Source organism: Ctenopharyngodon idella, chromosome 16 (assembly GCF_019924925.1).
Source record: "Ctenopharyngodon idella isolate HZGC_01 chromosome 16, HZGC01, whole genome shotgun sequence".
Taxonomy (NCBI): domain Eukaryota; kingdom Metazoa; phylum Chordata; class Actinopteri; order Cypriniformes; family Xenocyprididae; genus Ctenopharyngodon; species Ctenopharyngodon idella.
Window position 1 is genome coordinate 4219583 of NC_067235.1, and position 15543 is coordinate 4235125.

A 15543-nucleotide genomic window follows, 5' to 3' on the forward strand; every position below is an offset into this window, starting at 1 on the left:
ATCATTAGGCTACTGTCTGCCTGCACCCGACATCAACAGCACACCTCAGTGCAGCAGTGGTTGTACAGTATTGTCATTGGACCTTTTCAAACCAGCCAATGGACCATTTGACTACCAAATGAATCCAGCAGTGTCTGCCATAATATCAGAGTCAAATGCGCATCATTGATTATTGTTAATGTGAAAATATTTTCTCATAAAATGAGTTTTACAATTTAGTTTTTTGAGGAATTATCAGGCGCCTAGCACTCCTCGCTGTCATTAAAACATTAAATCATAGCATGCCACAGGAAAAGTGTTCAAAAGTGCATACGCCCCAGATTTCAGTGGTCTGCTGTTGACACTAATGCAGTAAAAATGCTGTCAGCTTATGAAGCAAGGATGAGCAATGTTCACATCAAGCATTTCGTCAATTTTATTCTGCAATCATTTGTCATTAATACTCTTGGTTTCCTGATGAAAGAGAAAAAAGGTCAAATTATGCACAGCTTTGTTATCTGTACTAGACTACATGTTGCAGATAGGCAAGCTATGATTACTGTCAGCAGATGTCTGGAGAAAGCGGAGTGGGGGGATGGACAGCGATGATAATGTGGCTTGAAGCAGAGCTCCATCATCACACATTGAGAAGCGGTGTGCGGAAAGCAGGAGCATGTTTGAGGTGATTGGTATGTGCATTTTTCACTGTCAGTCTTGTTCAGCCCTGACTCACCCTCATATCTCAGTCGCCTCCCTCAACACGGCTGACAGACATCCCCCCCAGTTGTCACAACATGCATACGTGTGTGTTGGTGTTTTAGTGTAAGATTTCACAAACTAACCTTTCATCTGCACATTACACAGGAAAAGAAAACAAAGACCAAGCCAAAGACTTTCATTCCCTGGATCATTTTACTGACCTTTCAAAGTCAGGATACGCTAAAAAATTAGTTTGAGGTTTCCTTCCCTGTTTCCTAGTGAAAATTACATTTGCACTGTAAAAATAAATATATATCAGTATTTTTTTTTAAGATAATAAGATTCTTTACATTTAAAATTATGTATGGTTTTCTTATTGCATCAGTTTTTTTTTTCTTGTTTTATGTATAATTATGCTTTTGTGCAAATTATGCTAGACTTATGCTTAAAATGAGAAAGAAAACTTGTGATTCACGGTTTGGTTCACTTGATTGTGGAATTGGTTTTGCAAAATCAAGAGTCTGCATGAAAAAGTGGTCTGAGATTCAGATAATATTAACATGAATGGTAAAATTTGCGACTGGTATAAAAGCAATCTAGCCAAAGTCACAGAAATGCCATTGATGACTTAATTTGCATTATTGCATGCTTCCAATTCCACTACAGTATAATGCATTTCTCACAACTCCTTATATCTGAATATATTGCCTTCAGAGAGCATGCAGCTTACATTTTTTGCATCTATTCCAATACTTTAGATAAACACAAGTGCCAATCTGTGTGTGTAAAGTTTTGGTACATTCAAAAAGACAAATTCATCAATAACACAGTGGCCTCTACAAACTGGTGTCTTCTCCTTATGGGTCGAAACCTAGTTACAGACCATTCTCTTTTTTCCCTGACTTGTGAGCGTGTTCTCCTCATTAGAGCTTCAGGTGAAGGGTTTCCAGCAGTAGACTACCAACCATCAATCAGAACCGGCCAGTTCCGTTTTTTTGTCCCGGACTTGCACACAAAATGCATTGCAATCATTTCCCAAAATGTAATTTGTGTGGACATTAACAGACGCCAGAAATGGGACACACTGAAGATGAACACAAAGAGAAGAGCAGAGAAAATACTGTACCGGACAGAGCAAGCTCACTGTTGCGATGCTCAGAATATTCGAAGACAATTCTACACATTAAATTGGGGTGGGGGCTTATATGAATGCATTTCTGAAGGAACTGACTTACTTCACAAAAGTTTCGATAACATTTTCTTTTAGGGGCCGTTCACATATCGCGTCTTTTCTGTGTGCAAGTCAGTTATTTCAAATGTAGCCGCGCGGCAGGCGCGCTCATAATGGAAGCAACGCGGTCGCAATGTGCATGCGGTGCGTTTTCCAGGCGCATCAAGATGAAAACATCTCAACTTTTCAGAATGCCGCAAGCGCACCGCAGGTCATGTGACAAGAACCAACCGATCAGCTTCGGCCTTTCCGTAACAAAACATCGAAATCTCAGCTGATCATAGCTGTACAGGGTGGTTTTTATAGCTCATCTCCATTAATATATCTAGTAATAAAGCTAATGCAAGGGCTAGAAATCAAGTTATCCTTTGCTGAAACTTCCTACTCCTCGTGGAGAGCGCAGTTCATGGATGCATAGCAACGACAGACGGCCACGGGAGCGCAAGTGCTTTGGAAAGAAGGAGAAAGTGGTGCGGCCGCGCTTTCCACGCGTTTTTAGATGCGATATGTAAACGGCCCCTGATCTTACCTCCGTATGATGCCTATTAAAGTATTCAATAACTATTGCCTTGTTTTCCCCTATTGCAAAACTAGAATTCTATAGGAAACACTGCAATTAATTAAATCACAATTTCTAGCCTTGATATCATCCATCCTAAACAATTTAACTTACACAGAGGAATTTCCTCAGGTTGCAAACTTGCTAGTTTAAACTCAGAAATCCCTTTGAATATCCTCTTGTATAACTTGGTGCCACAGGGGCATTCAAGTGTTCTCTCTGCGTGTGGTGCTGCTTTTGTTATATTTAAAGACACAGTGCCTGCTACGGTTCAGCAGGTTACAGATTGAGGCTGGCTGCTATAACCTTTCCCTGAGGGCCTTTAGTTAGGACACAAAGAAAGTCTCATCCCTTCATTTATGTTTAGCTGTGATCAGTGCCCTATGCCACACACACGGTATCAAGGCCAATGAGATTATCTAATGTGTGTGTGTGCGCGTGTGTGTGCGTACAGTACTGATGGGGAAGATGGTGAGGACACTTGCTGTCATCATATGTAACCAACACAATGATTTATTCAAGAAAATAATTGCAGAAAAGAATTTATATATATATATATATATATATATAAGCAAACAATCAGTTCTCATAATCAACATGTTGGATGCAGGAGAAATGGGCAGGAATAAAGATCTGAGCAACTTTGACAAGGGCCAAATTGTTATGGAAAGCCGATTGGGTCAGAGTCAACAGAAGGCCTACTGTGGCACAAGTCACGCAAAAATTTAACTATGGTTATGGGAGAAATGTGTCACAACACACAGTGCATCACACTCTGCTGTGTATGGGGCTGCGTAGCCACAGACCAATCAGAGTGCCTATGATGACAAAAGTGTCTACAATGTGCATGTAAGTTTCGGAACTAGACTAAACAGGCCAGAGGTGTGTTGGTAGAGCTGAGTGAGAGGTTTGTGGTCTGACCTGAATTGGTTTTCACTGAGAGACATGGAATGAGGGAAAATACTGATAGTTCCAGACAGTTTGAGTCTGACAACAGAGGGGTTGATGACTTTCTCAATTTTAAAAGGGCCAAGGTAGCGAGGGGAGAGTTTCTTAGAATCTGTCTTTGAAGGAATGTCTTTAGAAGAAAACCTTCTGACCTGGTTGGTAACTGGATGCAGGGATTCGACGATGGTCAGCAAGGTGGTGACTGTAATCAGCTGAACGAAGCAGGGCAGACCAGGCTTCCTTCCAGATCTTATGGCAGCAAATAATGTGGACTTGAACTGATGGAACTGCAATAACATTCTCCTGGACTGGAAACAAAGGAGGCGGATATCCCAATGAACATTCAAATGGGGACGTACCTGAGTGGCTAAGCTGGACAGGGAATTGTGAGCATATTCAATCCAGGTGAGATGGGTGCTCCAGGACAAAGGATTATTTGCAGACACACACCTTAATGCTGCTTCCAATTCCTGGTTAGCCCGCTCCACTTGCCCATTAAGACTGAGGGTGGAAACCAGAAGACAAACTTACAGTGGTACCAAGCGCATGGCAGAAAGCTTTCCAAAACTTGAGATGTGAACAAAAGGCCATGGTTTGATACAATGTCTAGGGGGATGCCATGAAGGCGGAAAACATGTTGGACAATTAGGTCAGAGGTCTCACAAACTGTGGACCATTTAGGGAGAGCCACAAAATGCACTGCTTTTGAAAAACGGTCCACAATAGTAAGGATGGTAGTGTTACCTTGTGAGGTAGGCAGTCCAGTAATAAAGTCAACAGCAATGTGTGACCAGGGGCGACTGGGAACCGGCAGAGGGCAAAGCAAACCATCAGAGGGGCAATGCAAAGTCTTCCAACGTGCACACACAGAGCAGGCAGAGACGAAGTCTCGAGTATCCTTGTCCATGGAGGCCCACCAGAAGTGTCGTTAAAGGAGGTTTAGAGTGCGACTGGAACCAGGGTGGCACGTAAACTAGGATGCATGGGCCACACTGGAAAACCTGGGCTTGTACAGCATCGGGGACAAACAAAAGACCAGGGGGGTCCATTGCCCAGATTGGGTTGGGTACGTTGAACATCCCTGATTACTGACTTGATTTACAACGTGATAGAGCCTACCACACAGGACGAAGGGAGGATGGTTACAGGGCTCAAGGGGTTCTCTTCGGGAGTAAACTGCCATGAGAGTGCATCTAGCTTAACATTCCTAGAGCCAGGATGGTAGGTGAGGGTGAAATTGAAGCGACCAAAAAATAGGGCCCAATGTGCTTGTTGAGAATTCAGATGCTTGGCAGTCTATATATAGTCTAGGTTTTTATGGACAGTCCATACTAAAAATGGTTGTTCACTTCGCTCAAGCCAGTGTCTCCATTGGTCTAATGCTAGCTTCACTGCCAGTAACTCCCGGTTCCCCACATCATAGTTGCGTTCAGCAGTGGTCAAGCGGCGAGAAAAGGCACAAGGATGTAGCTTCCGATCTGAATTAGAACACTGGGACAGAATAGCTCCTACACCAGAATTGGAGGCTTCCACTTTCAGAATGAACTACTGAGTTCACTCATAAGTTCATAACCCCTTTAAATAATGTAAGTCAAATCGAAAACAAATTGTATCTGTTTGTGTAATCTGTTTGAAAAGAGAGATGTCAGTCGTTTGCGTGTCACCTCATTATCCACTAATGTGGCCATGCCCACGGACAGCGTGCACTATTCAAAGGCAAATTCTAAGGCGATCCATGTAAACAGTCAATGACGCTGTCATCAACTCGAAAAAATAATGCATCAAGTTTAGTCAGATTTATGTACTTTTCATCGCTTTGAGGCGTGGTGAGGAATAATGCTGGAAAAATTTACCTCAGAGGAAGAGTACGACTGGTTTCAGTTCCATTTTGAGGATCAAGCCAAGGATTGTGAATGGTAAGTTCTGTATTCTTAAATCCTTTATTCTAATCCTGATATAGACTAGTGTCTGTGAATATTAAACTGCAAAAAGACAGTTTAAATACGAAACCTGCATGTTCTGTGCATATCTGTATGAATGGTGCAGATGTGCGGTTTCGTTTACTACACATAACTTTCATTAGTAAACATGCCATATTGGCTTTCCCCAAACTACACTATATTGCCAAAAGTTTCTTTAAAGAAGAAACTCAAGATAGATTTAAACATTCAGTGTTCTGTTTTGCAGACTTTGCAGACATTCTTTACAACCTAAAAGTACTTATTCTGCTCAGTAATACAGTAACTTAAATAAGCACAAGTCAACCTGCCATACCAAATTAGACCACAGGGAGATACCAACGGACTGAATTTAAAAACTATGCAGATCCATTCAAAATTATTGACATATAACACCACTGATCCTCTCAAACTTCTCCAAAACACACTAGTTCGGCAAACATCCGTTATAAAACACTTACAGTACATTAATTTTGACAACTACGCGAATATATTGAACTGTGTTCATGCAGAAATACGATGTTATAGCGATCAGTGAGTCGAGAGCGCACATGCATGGTTTGTTTGCTCATCAATAATTGCGGACTCGCGCATGCCTATACGACTCCTGTATGTCACTGTAATCATCTTTACCTTCATTACAATCGTCATCCATCAAAACCTTTTTAGCGACACAGGTTTTCTTTTTCCAACTGAGAGAGTTTGCGTTTTGAGCCACCGTTCAGTCTGTATTTCACAGCAGCACGATGAGAAACGGCCTGGGCTGAACCGAAACAATCACAGAATATGTACGAGAGAGGTGGTGCCTTGTTTTAAATGTATTTTTTAATTAATTTAATTTAATTTATTAAATGTAACGTATTAATAATTAAATTAATGAATTATATTAATATATTTAAATTAATTTTAATTTATCTTGCGGCCCACCTGGAGGATCACTGAGGCCCCCTAGTGGGCCGCGGCCCACAGGTTGGGAACCACTGCCGTAGGGTTTAATATGGAGTTGGCCATTCTTCTAGAAGCACATTTATGAGGTCAGGCAGTGATGTTGGACGAGAAGGCCTGGCTTGCAGTGTCCACTCTAATTCATCCCAAAGGTGTTCTATCGGGTTGAGGTCAGGACTCTGTGCAGGCCAGTCAAGTTCCTCCACACCAAACTCGCTCATTCACGTCTTTATGGACCTTGCTTTGTGCACTGGTGCGCAGTCATGTTGGAACAGGAAGGGGCCATCCCCAAACTCCCAAAAAGTTGGGAGCATGAAATTGCCCAAAATGTCTTGGTATGCCGAAACATTAAGAGTTCCTTTCACTGGAACTAACCCCTGAAAAACAACCCCACACCATAATCCCCCTCCACCAAACTTTACACTTGGCACAATGCAGTCAGGCAAGTACCGTTCTCCTGGCAACCACCAAACCCAGACTCGTCCATCGGATTGCCAGACAGAGAAGAGTGATTCGTCAGTCCAGAAAACACATCTCCACTGCTCTAGAGTCCAGTGGCGGCGTGCTTTACACCACTGCATCCGACGCTTTGCATTGCACTTGGTGATGTAAGGCTTGGATGCAGCTGCTCGGCCATGGAAATCCATTCCATGAAGCTCTCTACGCACTGTTCTTGAGCTAATCTGTTAGGCACACAAAGTTTGGAGGTCTGTAGCTATTGACTCTGCAGAAAGTTGGTGACTTCTGCGCACTGTGCGCCTCAGCATGCGCTGACCCCGCTCTGTGATTTTACGTGGCCTACCACTTCGTGGCTGAGTTGCTGCTGTTCCTAATTGCTTCCACTTTGTTATGATACCACTAGCAGTTGAGCGTGGAATATTTAGTACTGAGGAAATTTCACGAATGGACTTATTGCACAGGTGGCAACCTATCACGGTAACACGCTTGAATTCACTGAGCTCTTGAGAGTGACCCATTCTTTCACAAATGTTTGTAGAAGCAGTCTGCATGCCTATGTGCTTGATTTTATACACCTGTATTCATGGAAGTGATTGGACCACCTGAATTCAGTGATTTGGAGGGGTGTCCCAATACTTTTGGCAATATAGTGTATATTGCTATACTAAGATCAGTGAAATCGACTGAAATATCTAATAAATACTGAAATAAAATTTGTTAGCAACGTATTAAATTGCAAATGAATTAGACACTATGTGAAGTGCCACAATTAAGCTTTTGTTCACAATAAATGATGAAAATTCAGCTTTGCATCACAGAAATAAATTATATTTTAAAATCTATTCAAATAGAAAACCATTGTTTTAAATTGTAATAATATTTCACAATGTAGCTGTTTTTTTCTGTATTTTTGATCAAATAAATGCAGACTTGATGAGCATGAGACTTCTTTCAAAAACTTTAATTTAAAGTGCCCTAATTATGGATTTTTGAAAATTACCTTTCATGTAGTGTGTAACATAGCCCTAAGTGAATGAAAACATCCTGCAAGTGCACCGTATATTAAGTTATTGTCACTCAAAAGTAAGAGTCGACTCTGAATCAATTAAACGAGTCATTTGTAAAATGAATCTTAAGGCGTTTCGTTGTGATGTCACAACGAAACATTAGCATATTGCCTGCCCACTTATTGCGCGCGCAGATGCCAGAGAAAACTTGAAACCTGAACCTTGTGCTGTGTGTTCCCGTCATTTTACTGACGACTGCTTCTTAAACCTAAATGCAATCAACGAGGGATTCACAAGCCGGTTGTTATTGAAGGATGGGTCAGTACCCAATTTATTTGGACCAGCTCTTTCCTCCTCCGAATCACAACCTGTAAGTACGATTAATAACTGTTGCCACGTTTGACAGACTGACTGTTTTGTAGAAAAGAATGTAATTATAATTCTCACAGAGAAAATAATTTTAATTAGTTAAGTTTTTAAGGAGCCAAGATATAAAACTGCCCCCAAATAAAAATACTCACCTGTTCTGATGTGCAATCCAACTGAAACAGCACAAGGTATATGTCCTCTAAGTAAAAAAAAAAAAAAAAAAAAAAAATCTTCTACACAAATACACAGGATAAAATCCACAAGGTTCTGAGGTTCAGTCCGAACATGTCAGTGACGTCTCCGCATCCAAATTTCGAGCCAGAATCATCACATTCTCTGTGGCATGCACAAATACGTATTTAGCCTGTGTTTGTTGTGTACACTCTGTGCAGCTTGTAGGTCTCTGGCTAACCAGCTAACCGCAATAGGTGTTCACTCGCAATTGTCTAGAAATGTGTCAAATGTTTTTCATTGTTATTACTTGGAGTTATGATAAAGAATAGAGCAATACGTTGGTGTACAACTGCAGTGCTTTATCAATATGTGGGCTAGGTTCGCTAACATAAACACAAAACAACTTAATTCCTTTAAGTCTTTATTTTTAGAACAGAGCGGAGCACCATCATTATCATAATATAATGTAAGTGATGCAAGCACTATATACTGTACTTCGTGTTAACCAGCAGAAGTCATCTGACCAATCACCGCAGATTAGCATCACGCAAACAAGGGGTTTGGAAAAATGAATCGTTGAGTGAAACGTTTGGGTGTCGTTGAGCAAATAAGGTAAAAATAAATGTATATTATAAGACAATTAAAGTGTTTTTTGACCTTGCATGCTTTTAAACCTGTTGTTGGGGACTTCCAAAACAAAAATAGAAACCTTTCAAATACCATAATAGGGGCACTTTAAAATATAACAGTCCTATACAAAATTTTCTTCACATGATGTGCAATAATACGTGCATACATGAGATTTCAAAAATCATGTTTTCTGTTAAGAGTGGATGTTACATTAACATTAATACAATAGTTGATATGATTAGATATCAGCATGCTTACAGAGGGTTTTTTTCTTTTATCTCACAGATTTGAGAATCATAGTGACCAGATATTGGCTCACATCAGACATTCTGAATTAATATGATGGTGAGATCACTGACTGGAAGCAGGAAAGGTTTTTTTTTTTTTCTTCAGTGCATAAAACACCAAACACCTTGGAATGCCAGGTAAGCTTATATCTTTGAACAGGATTTATTTCCAGGTAAAACTGTATACTCAAATTTATTCAAAATGTATCTCATTTATATTATTAACTATATTCTAAATAAACTACAAAATAAACTACTTTGTTCTCAAATTCTTTAGTTTTCTCTCACATAGCCTACCTGTCTGAAAGGCTCATTATGCGGGTCTTTGTCTTCTCAGGTGTGAATCACAGCATTATTCAGGATTATTCACACCTCCACGCATACTTTCTTTCTAAACAAAAAGTGTCTTACAAAATTTAAATCAATATATTGTTTTATGTGAATAAGTAGGCAGGATGGTTTTCACATCATTTTGAAGCAAAAATTCTAGGCTTCACAATTCAGTACCCAGAAGTCTTGTGGACACATATTTAGTATTTGTTTTGTGGTCTTATTTCAGTGACTTAATTTTTTTCTCTTTTTTTTTTCCAATAACCACACATAAATGTTATTCTCTCAAAAATACAACTGAAAACAACTGAAAAAAGCACAAATGTCAGGGCATGTCAAAACTTCACCAGGGCCCCAAAAATCCAAATACCTCTGCCAGTGGGGCCATACATCAATCCTCAACTTTACAGTATTATGGGTAGATGTTTAATTGTGTCAATCCAGGAGCTTATCGCTGCAGCATTCTCCAGGAGCCATATTTCTCCACTTTCAGCCTGTGGGTTAGTTCCATCAGCGGATCTGCAACAACAGATATATCCAGGATTGTGATCCTGTTACCAGAATCAGTTACCAGGTCGGGTTTAATGAAGCTTCTATTCATTGGTATAATGGGTTCGATCCAAGTCTTTACTGCTGTTCTTCTAAGCATTTTTTCTACTTGCTTCAATACACGACCGTCTGCGTGGTCTCGAAATTTGGGCTGCACGCGGACGGGGTGTGCGGCGAACGCGGACTGCCGAAGTATACCCGGGGCTTTAGTCTCCTCCGGATTTCTGCCTCTTCCCCTAGAGGCCCTCTTCTTGGTGTTAAGTACACCTCCACGGAGTTTAATGCCTCTGAGGTGCAACCTGAAGAACAGTGTTAATTTTGGCAGCCATTGTTTAATTAGTCTTACTCTTCAGACATAAATGCTCTTTAGTCTTAGTCACATTTTAGTCTTTCATATTTTAGTCTAGTTTTAGTCGACATTAATTTTGGTAGCTATTTTATATCTAGTCTATAGACAAAAATAGTCATTATTATTTTTCTCTCTTTAGACCAATTCAGTTAAGCTTATGAGAAATTTGAATCAAGGTAACAGGCTGTAATGACATTGCACTCTTAGCAGTAGCACTTGTGCAATTTTCACTTTTCCTTAGTTGGATAGCCTATAATCTGGACTTTCTTCTAATTTAAAATGTAGGATCATACATTAAGGATAGATAAAAGTGGTATTATAGCTCAAGAACATTTTTTTCTTTGACTGTTATGGAAAAACAACATTTATTTTGAAACTTCAAATAAAAGTGCAATGAACAGAACACACAGATGTTCAAAAGCAGTCTGTGGCTGATGAACATATTTCTGAGTCTGACATACCTTTGCATTTAAGAGGACAGTACTTGTAACTATTGTTATGTTAATTCCAATGTGATAAAACCATTAAAAGGTGGACACAAAATTGGAAGCAAAACAACATTTGAAATCTTAAACAAAAAATTACAGGCTTACTTTGTATTTGGACTTATACAAAAGAACAATTCAAACCAGTAACTACATTTATTATGGACAATTTTAGTTTGCTAATCCTTCCATTATATACTCTACATTGATTAAAATTGTGTCAGTGAAAAGTTACTGGCAGAGGGTAATAACTTGCAAGTGAGCAACTTATAAAAGTTGTTCACAAACCCGTTACTTTAACTCTTACTTTAAACTTACTTTAACCTTCTGCTACCTACAAAATAAAATAAAAAGTTGAAACAAAGTGGCCTAACATCAGCACAGAGGTGACATCTTCAAACAAACAACAGACATAGTAAGATGTCAGTATAGTAATTTTAAGAAAAGCGTTTCTTTCCAAGATCAACCTGGCTCGATTCCGACAGCCCTGACTCAGGTCATCTGCGATACTAAAAACTCTCTCAGCAAATGCCGGAGATGCAGGCACAGCGAGAAGGTCTTGGGCCAGGGGTTTTAGAAGCTGATAGGTAGAGCCACGTGCAGCCCAAAAATCAAAGGCAGTCCCTTTGTTTATGGGCTGTGACAGCTGCTCCTTGAATTTTTGAATTTCCTGCCTGACACAGAGCTTTCTGTGGCAGTGGCTAGGTCTAGATGGCCGGTTTGACTTTGCACTTGCTTTCGTTAGAAATCTAAATCTAGGTCGCTTTTCATGTGGCTCCTCCTGTTCCTCACATATCTCATCTTCTCCCTCATTTTCAGCAGCTTCCTCCTGTATTACAGGGGACACCATTTGAGCAATGTACTGTTCTGCACTATTCAGTAGCTCCTGAATGTGTTTGTCATCATTTTCAATGAATGCATCAGCTGAGACCGTTGGATCGAGGAAGCATGCAGCAGTAGCAAGGGGTGAGAACTTTGAATCACTGGGATTAAGGAAGCAGCTAAAGCGTTGGTCTAGATTTGCCTCCATCTTTTTTGCCAGAGAAGTTGTGTCCTTGTGCGCTAGAACCTTGGGTCTGGGGAAACTCAGACAGGTGAGCACTCAGGTCCAGGAGTGCAGGCACCACCAGACATAAGGACATTGTGTCAATCTGGAGCATCTGGGTGTGCTCAGCAAAGGGGAGGAGCAGATCTCTGAGTGTAGTTAGTGTAGTCCATTCACTTGGCAGCAGACAATCCCAGCCCATCCTATCAGCTACTTGAGTAAGTGAGTCCTTCGCATCAATACGACGTGTTATCATCTGGTAGGTGCTGGACCATGTAGTGGGGAAGTCTTTGACCAGAGAGAGTCCAGACAGCTGCAGCAGTTGCTCTGTTGCCACGGATGACTTGCGGAAGAGCATAACAAGTAGTCGAACTCTGTCTAGGAGGCGTTTGACACTTGTTTCTTTCTGAAGTAGGTTTACCACTAGTTGCAAGGTATGTACAACAAAGGGCATCCTCTCTAGTGCTCCAAACCTACCTAAAAGAAACACAGAGAAAAAGGACAGAGACTTTATTAATCCTCTACAGGAAATTCAATTGCCATGAGCAACAAAATGTAATAAGTAATATATTAAACATAGCTCATTGACAGACAGAATGTAGGCTGGTACTGAAAAGGTTATCAGCATCTACAAGGTAAAAGAACTTACTTTTGGTCTTCGACATCCTCTGAGTTTTCTTCACTGTCCTCCTGGGATTCTTCATCTGTGCTGCTACTGTGGTCATCCTGTTCAGTATTTTTGAATGCTGCAACCATGTTGCTGCCATTATCAGTTATGACAGTTAATATCTTGTTTTTTGGTATTTTCTCTACTCCTGTGTGCACCTGTCAACACAAGTTTTTATACAGTCTGCTGTTTGGGGGTGGGACAGCTGAACCAGGTTCAGCAATATAGGCTTTGCTTTTTCCTCCTGAGTACAAAAGTAGCATGCACTAATGGTGAGAAATGATGCTGTAAGTCCTTTTTTGGTCCATATGTCCAAAGCCAAGTTTATTTTGCGAGCTGTGGCACGTTGTTCTCTGAATTTTTTTTCGTCATTGTAAAGTTGGTCAACTAAGTTGTTTATTTTTGTTTTCTTCGGCACTGCCAACTTCTTATCGATGCTCTCTATCATAAGGATAAAATCATCATCCTCAACTGTACGAGCAGGTAGACCAGAGCGTCCAATCCAATTGGCAATCATCTTTTCTTTAGAGATTTGTTCTGGCAAATCTGCTTTATATTTTGACACTGATGAGAATGCCACTGGGATAGTTGATTGTGTTTTTGCACCTCGTTTCTGTATTTGTGTAGTCTTCACTCGGACCGGGGTGAATAGAAAGAAGATTGGATTTGTAATTACTCTCTAAAAACACGTCCTAAAAGCTACAAAAGAATTTAAATTAAACCTAGGCTAATATTAATTACATATTACAGATATTACTCACAAGTAGTACAATTATTTTTAACAATAATACATTTTTACATTCAAATTATGATGACACGATCCTACCCATCTAAGCGTACGTACATGGCCAATAAGCACCCCACATTAAAAAAAAAAAAAAAAACCTATAGTAATTTATAGTAAATACTATATTGTTTTTGAACCATACTATAGTAAAGTACTTGAATTCATTTGTTGTGGTAATTCTATAGTTGCTGTGACAACTATAGTAATATAAACAAATTACTTAACCCAATACTGTACTAAGTTTTCTACAACTATAGGGTATATTACATTTGTACAACAAACAGGCTATAGCCTAAAAATAATCTTGCTACAGTAACAGCACGTCATGCATCTTCTGTAAAGCTGCTTTGAAACCATAGGCCTGTGTATTGTGAAAATCGCTATACAAATACATGTGAATTAAATTTAATTAATGTTAGCTAACTTAGTTAACAAGAAAAAAATTGCTTCTTGGCTTGCTACATGGCTTGCTAGCGAATTTAACTATGCTGACATCCAATAATACTAATCTAACGTTAAGAAAAGTAGTTGGATAAAAGACTTCACAAGATTTCACTTTACCAATCTTACATGGTAAGTTGACTCTCCGTAGAATGGTCTTAAACGAACTTTTTGGCTAGTTAGGAGCTTGCCAAATCTCTTTTTCTGGAGAAGGGGTATAGACGCTCCCAGGTTTGGGATCCCCAGGCCACCTGATTTAATTGGTGCGTGCAGCAAGCCCAAAGGCGTATCCTTCAGTAGACGAAGCCATGTTCTTGTCTCCCTCCTTATCATCTTGTCAAGTGGTGCAATGGTGTTTTCTTCGCCCATCCCTCATAATTGTTAAAGTTGCAGACTTCTTGATGTTCAAGGACATACCGGCTGTATGAATCCCTTCCTGAAGGCCATCAAGTTTCTTCTGAAGTTGTTCTGGGCTCTCAGCTAATAGAATAAGGTCATTGGCGTACGCCACTTCTCCAATACGCTGCTCCCCGAGCGTGACCCCGATCTCAGGGAAGGCCTTTTCAATCACCTCCCCCATAGCCAGAATGAAGAGGATTGGTGAAATCGGGACCCCCCGCTGACTCCCTTGCTGCACTTCGTAGCTAAGGCACCAAGATGTAATTCTGCAATAGCATTGATGCATTGATGTTCCAGGTACTTAAGCAAGGGAGGCGGTGTTCCAGCTTTCTCTGCCGCTGCCAGAATAGCTTGGTGGGATATTGCATCAAAAGCCTTGGTCAGGTCCAAGAACGCAACTGCCAACGGTCGAGTTTCATCATGTGTGCATCGCAACAAAGCATGAAGTAGGGAGGAGGCCTCCAGGCAGCTGTCTCTCTGTAGGAAAGCGTATTGAAGTGGAGAGGACTGGAATCCTTCTCTCATCCTCCTGGAGAAAACTTTGTGGAGGGCACAGGCTAAAACTGATGAAATGGCTATTGGTCGAAAGTTGCTTGGATCTTCTGGGCATTCAGCTTTGGGTAGGAACGCCACTCTGGCACATGACAGGGATGCTGGGAGACTTTCTGTGGCCAGGATGATGTTCATTAGATGCTATGACAGCACTTCCTGGGCAGACTGACTGTCCATCCCAGCCGATGTTTTGCCCATAGTGCGCAGAGCCACTTTGATCTCCTCAGCTGTGACTGGTGATACCACACTCCAGTTTATGTGGTGCTGGTGGGACTGCAGAAGCAGGCTGATTGGACTTAGCACTGGTAGACCACTAAGCAAGAAGAGAAGATATTTAATTTAATTTACTGCTAATTTGATAAATCTGACCTGCCATAGCTTGGTTGCTTTCCATGAGATTCTGAAGCTGAAGTTCATGCTGTCCCAGGAGTGCACATTGACCCGAGAGGGCTCAATGTGAACTGAATCGGTGTCTGCTGGGTCCATAATTTGTGGCCAGATCATTCTGTTGTAACCAAACACAGTTTTGGGCCCAAAAACAGAACACAGACTAAATATGAATCATTTATTTATTGCCAGAAATTAGATAGCACAGTCCATCTCTCATAACTAGTGAAGATCACAGAGGTGGGCTGGAAACTAAACAGCCCAGAGGTGTGTTGATGGAGCTGAGTGAGAGGTTTGTTGGTCGGGC

General features: G+C 40.7%; 2 long non-coding RNA genes across 3 annotated transcripts in view; both read right to left on the bottom strand.

Moving 5' to 3' along the window:
* The window catches only part of LOC127497758 (uncharacterized), a 60078-nt gene that overhangs the window by 16022 nt on the left and 28513 nt on the right, over positions 1–15543 (bottom strand). The gene's annotated exons all lie outside the window — the stretch shown is intronic.
* Positions 8737–15123, bottom strand: LOC127497757 (uncharacterized). 2 transcript variants are annotated; one of them, XR_007925648.1, is made up of 3 exons: positions 14028–15088; positions 12653–13298; positions 8737–12480 (listed from the first exon to the last, which is right to left on the bottom strand). It is a non-coding gene; the product is annotated as an uncharacterized LOC127497757 (long non-coding RNA). The 2 variants fall into 2 exon arrangements; XR_007925647.1 differs by having other exon boundaries at positions 12653–15123.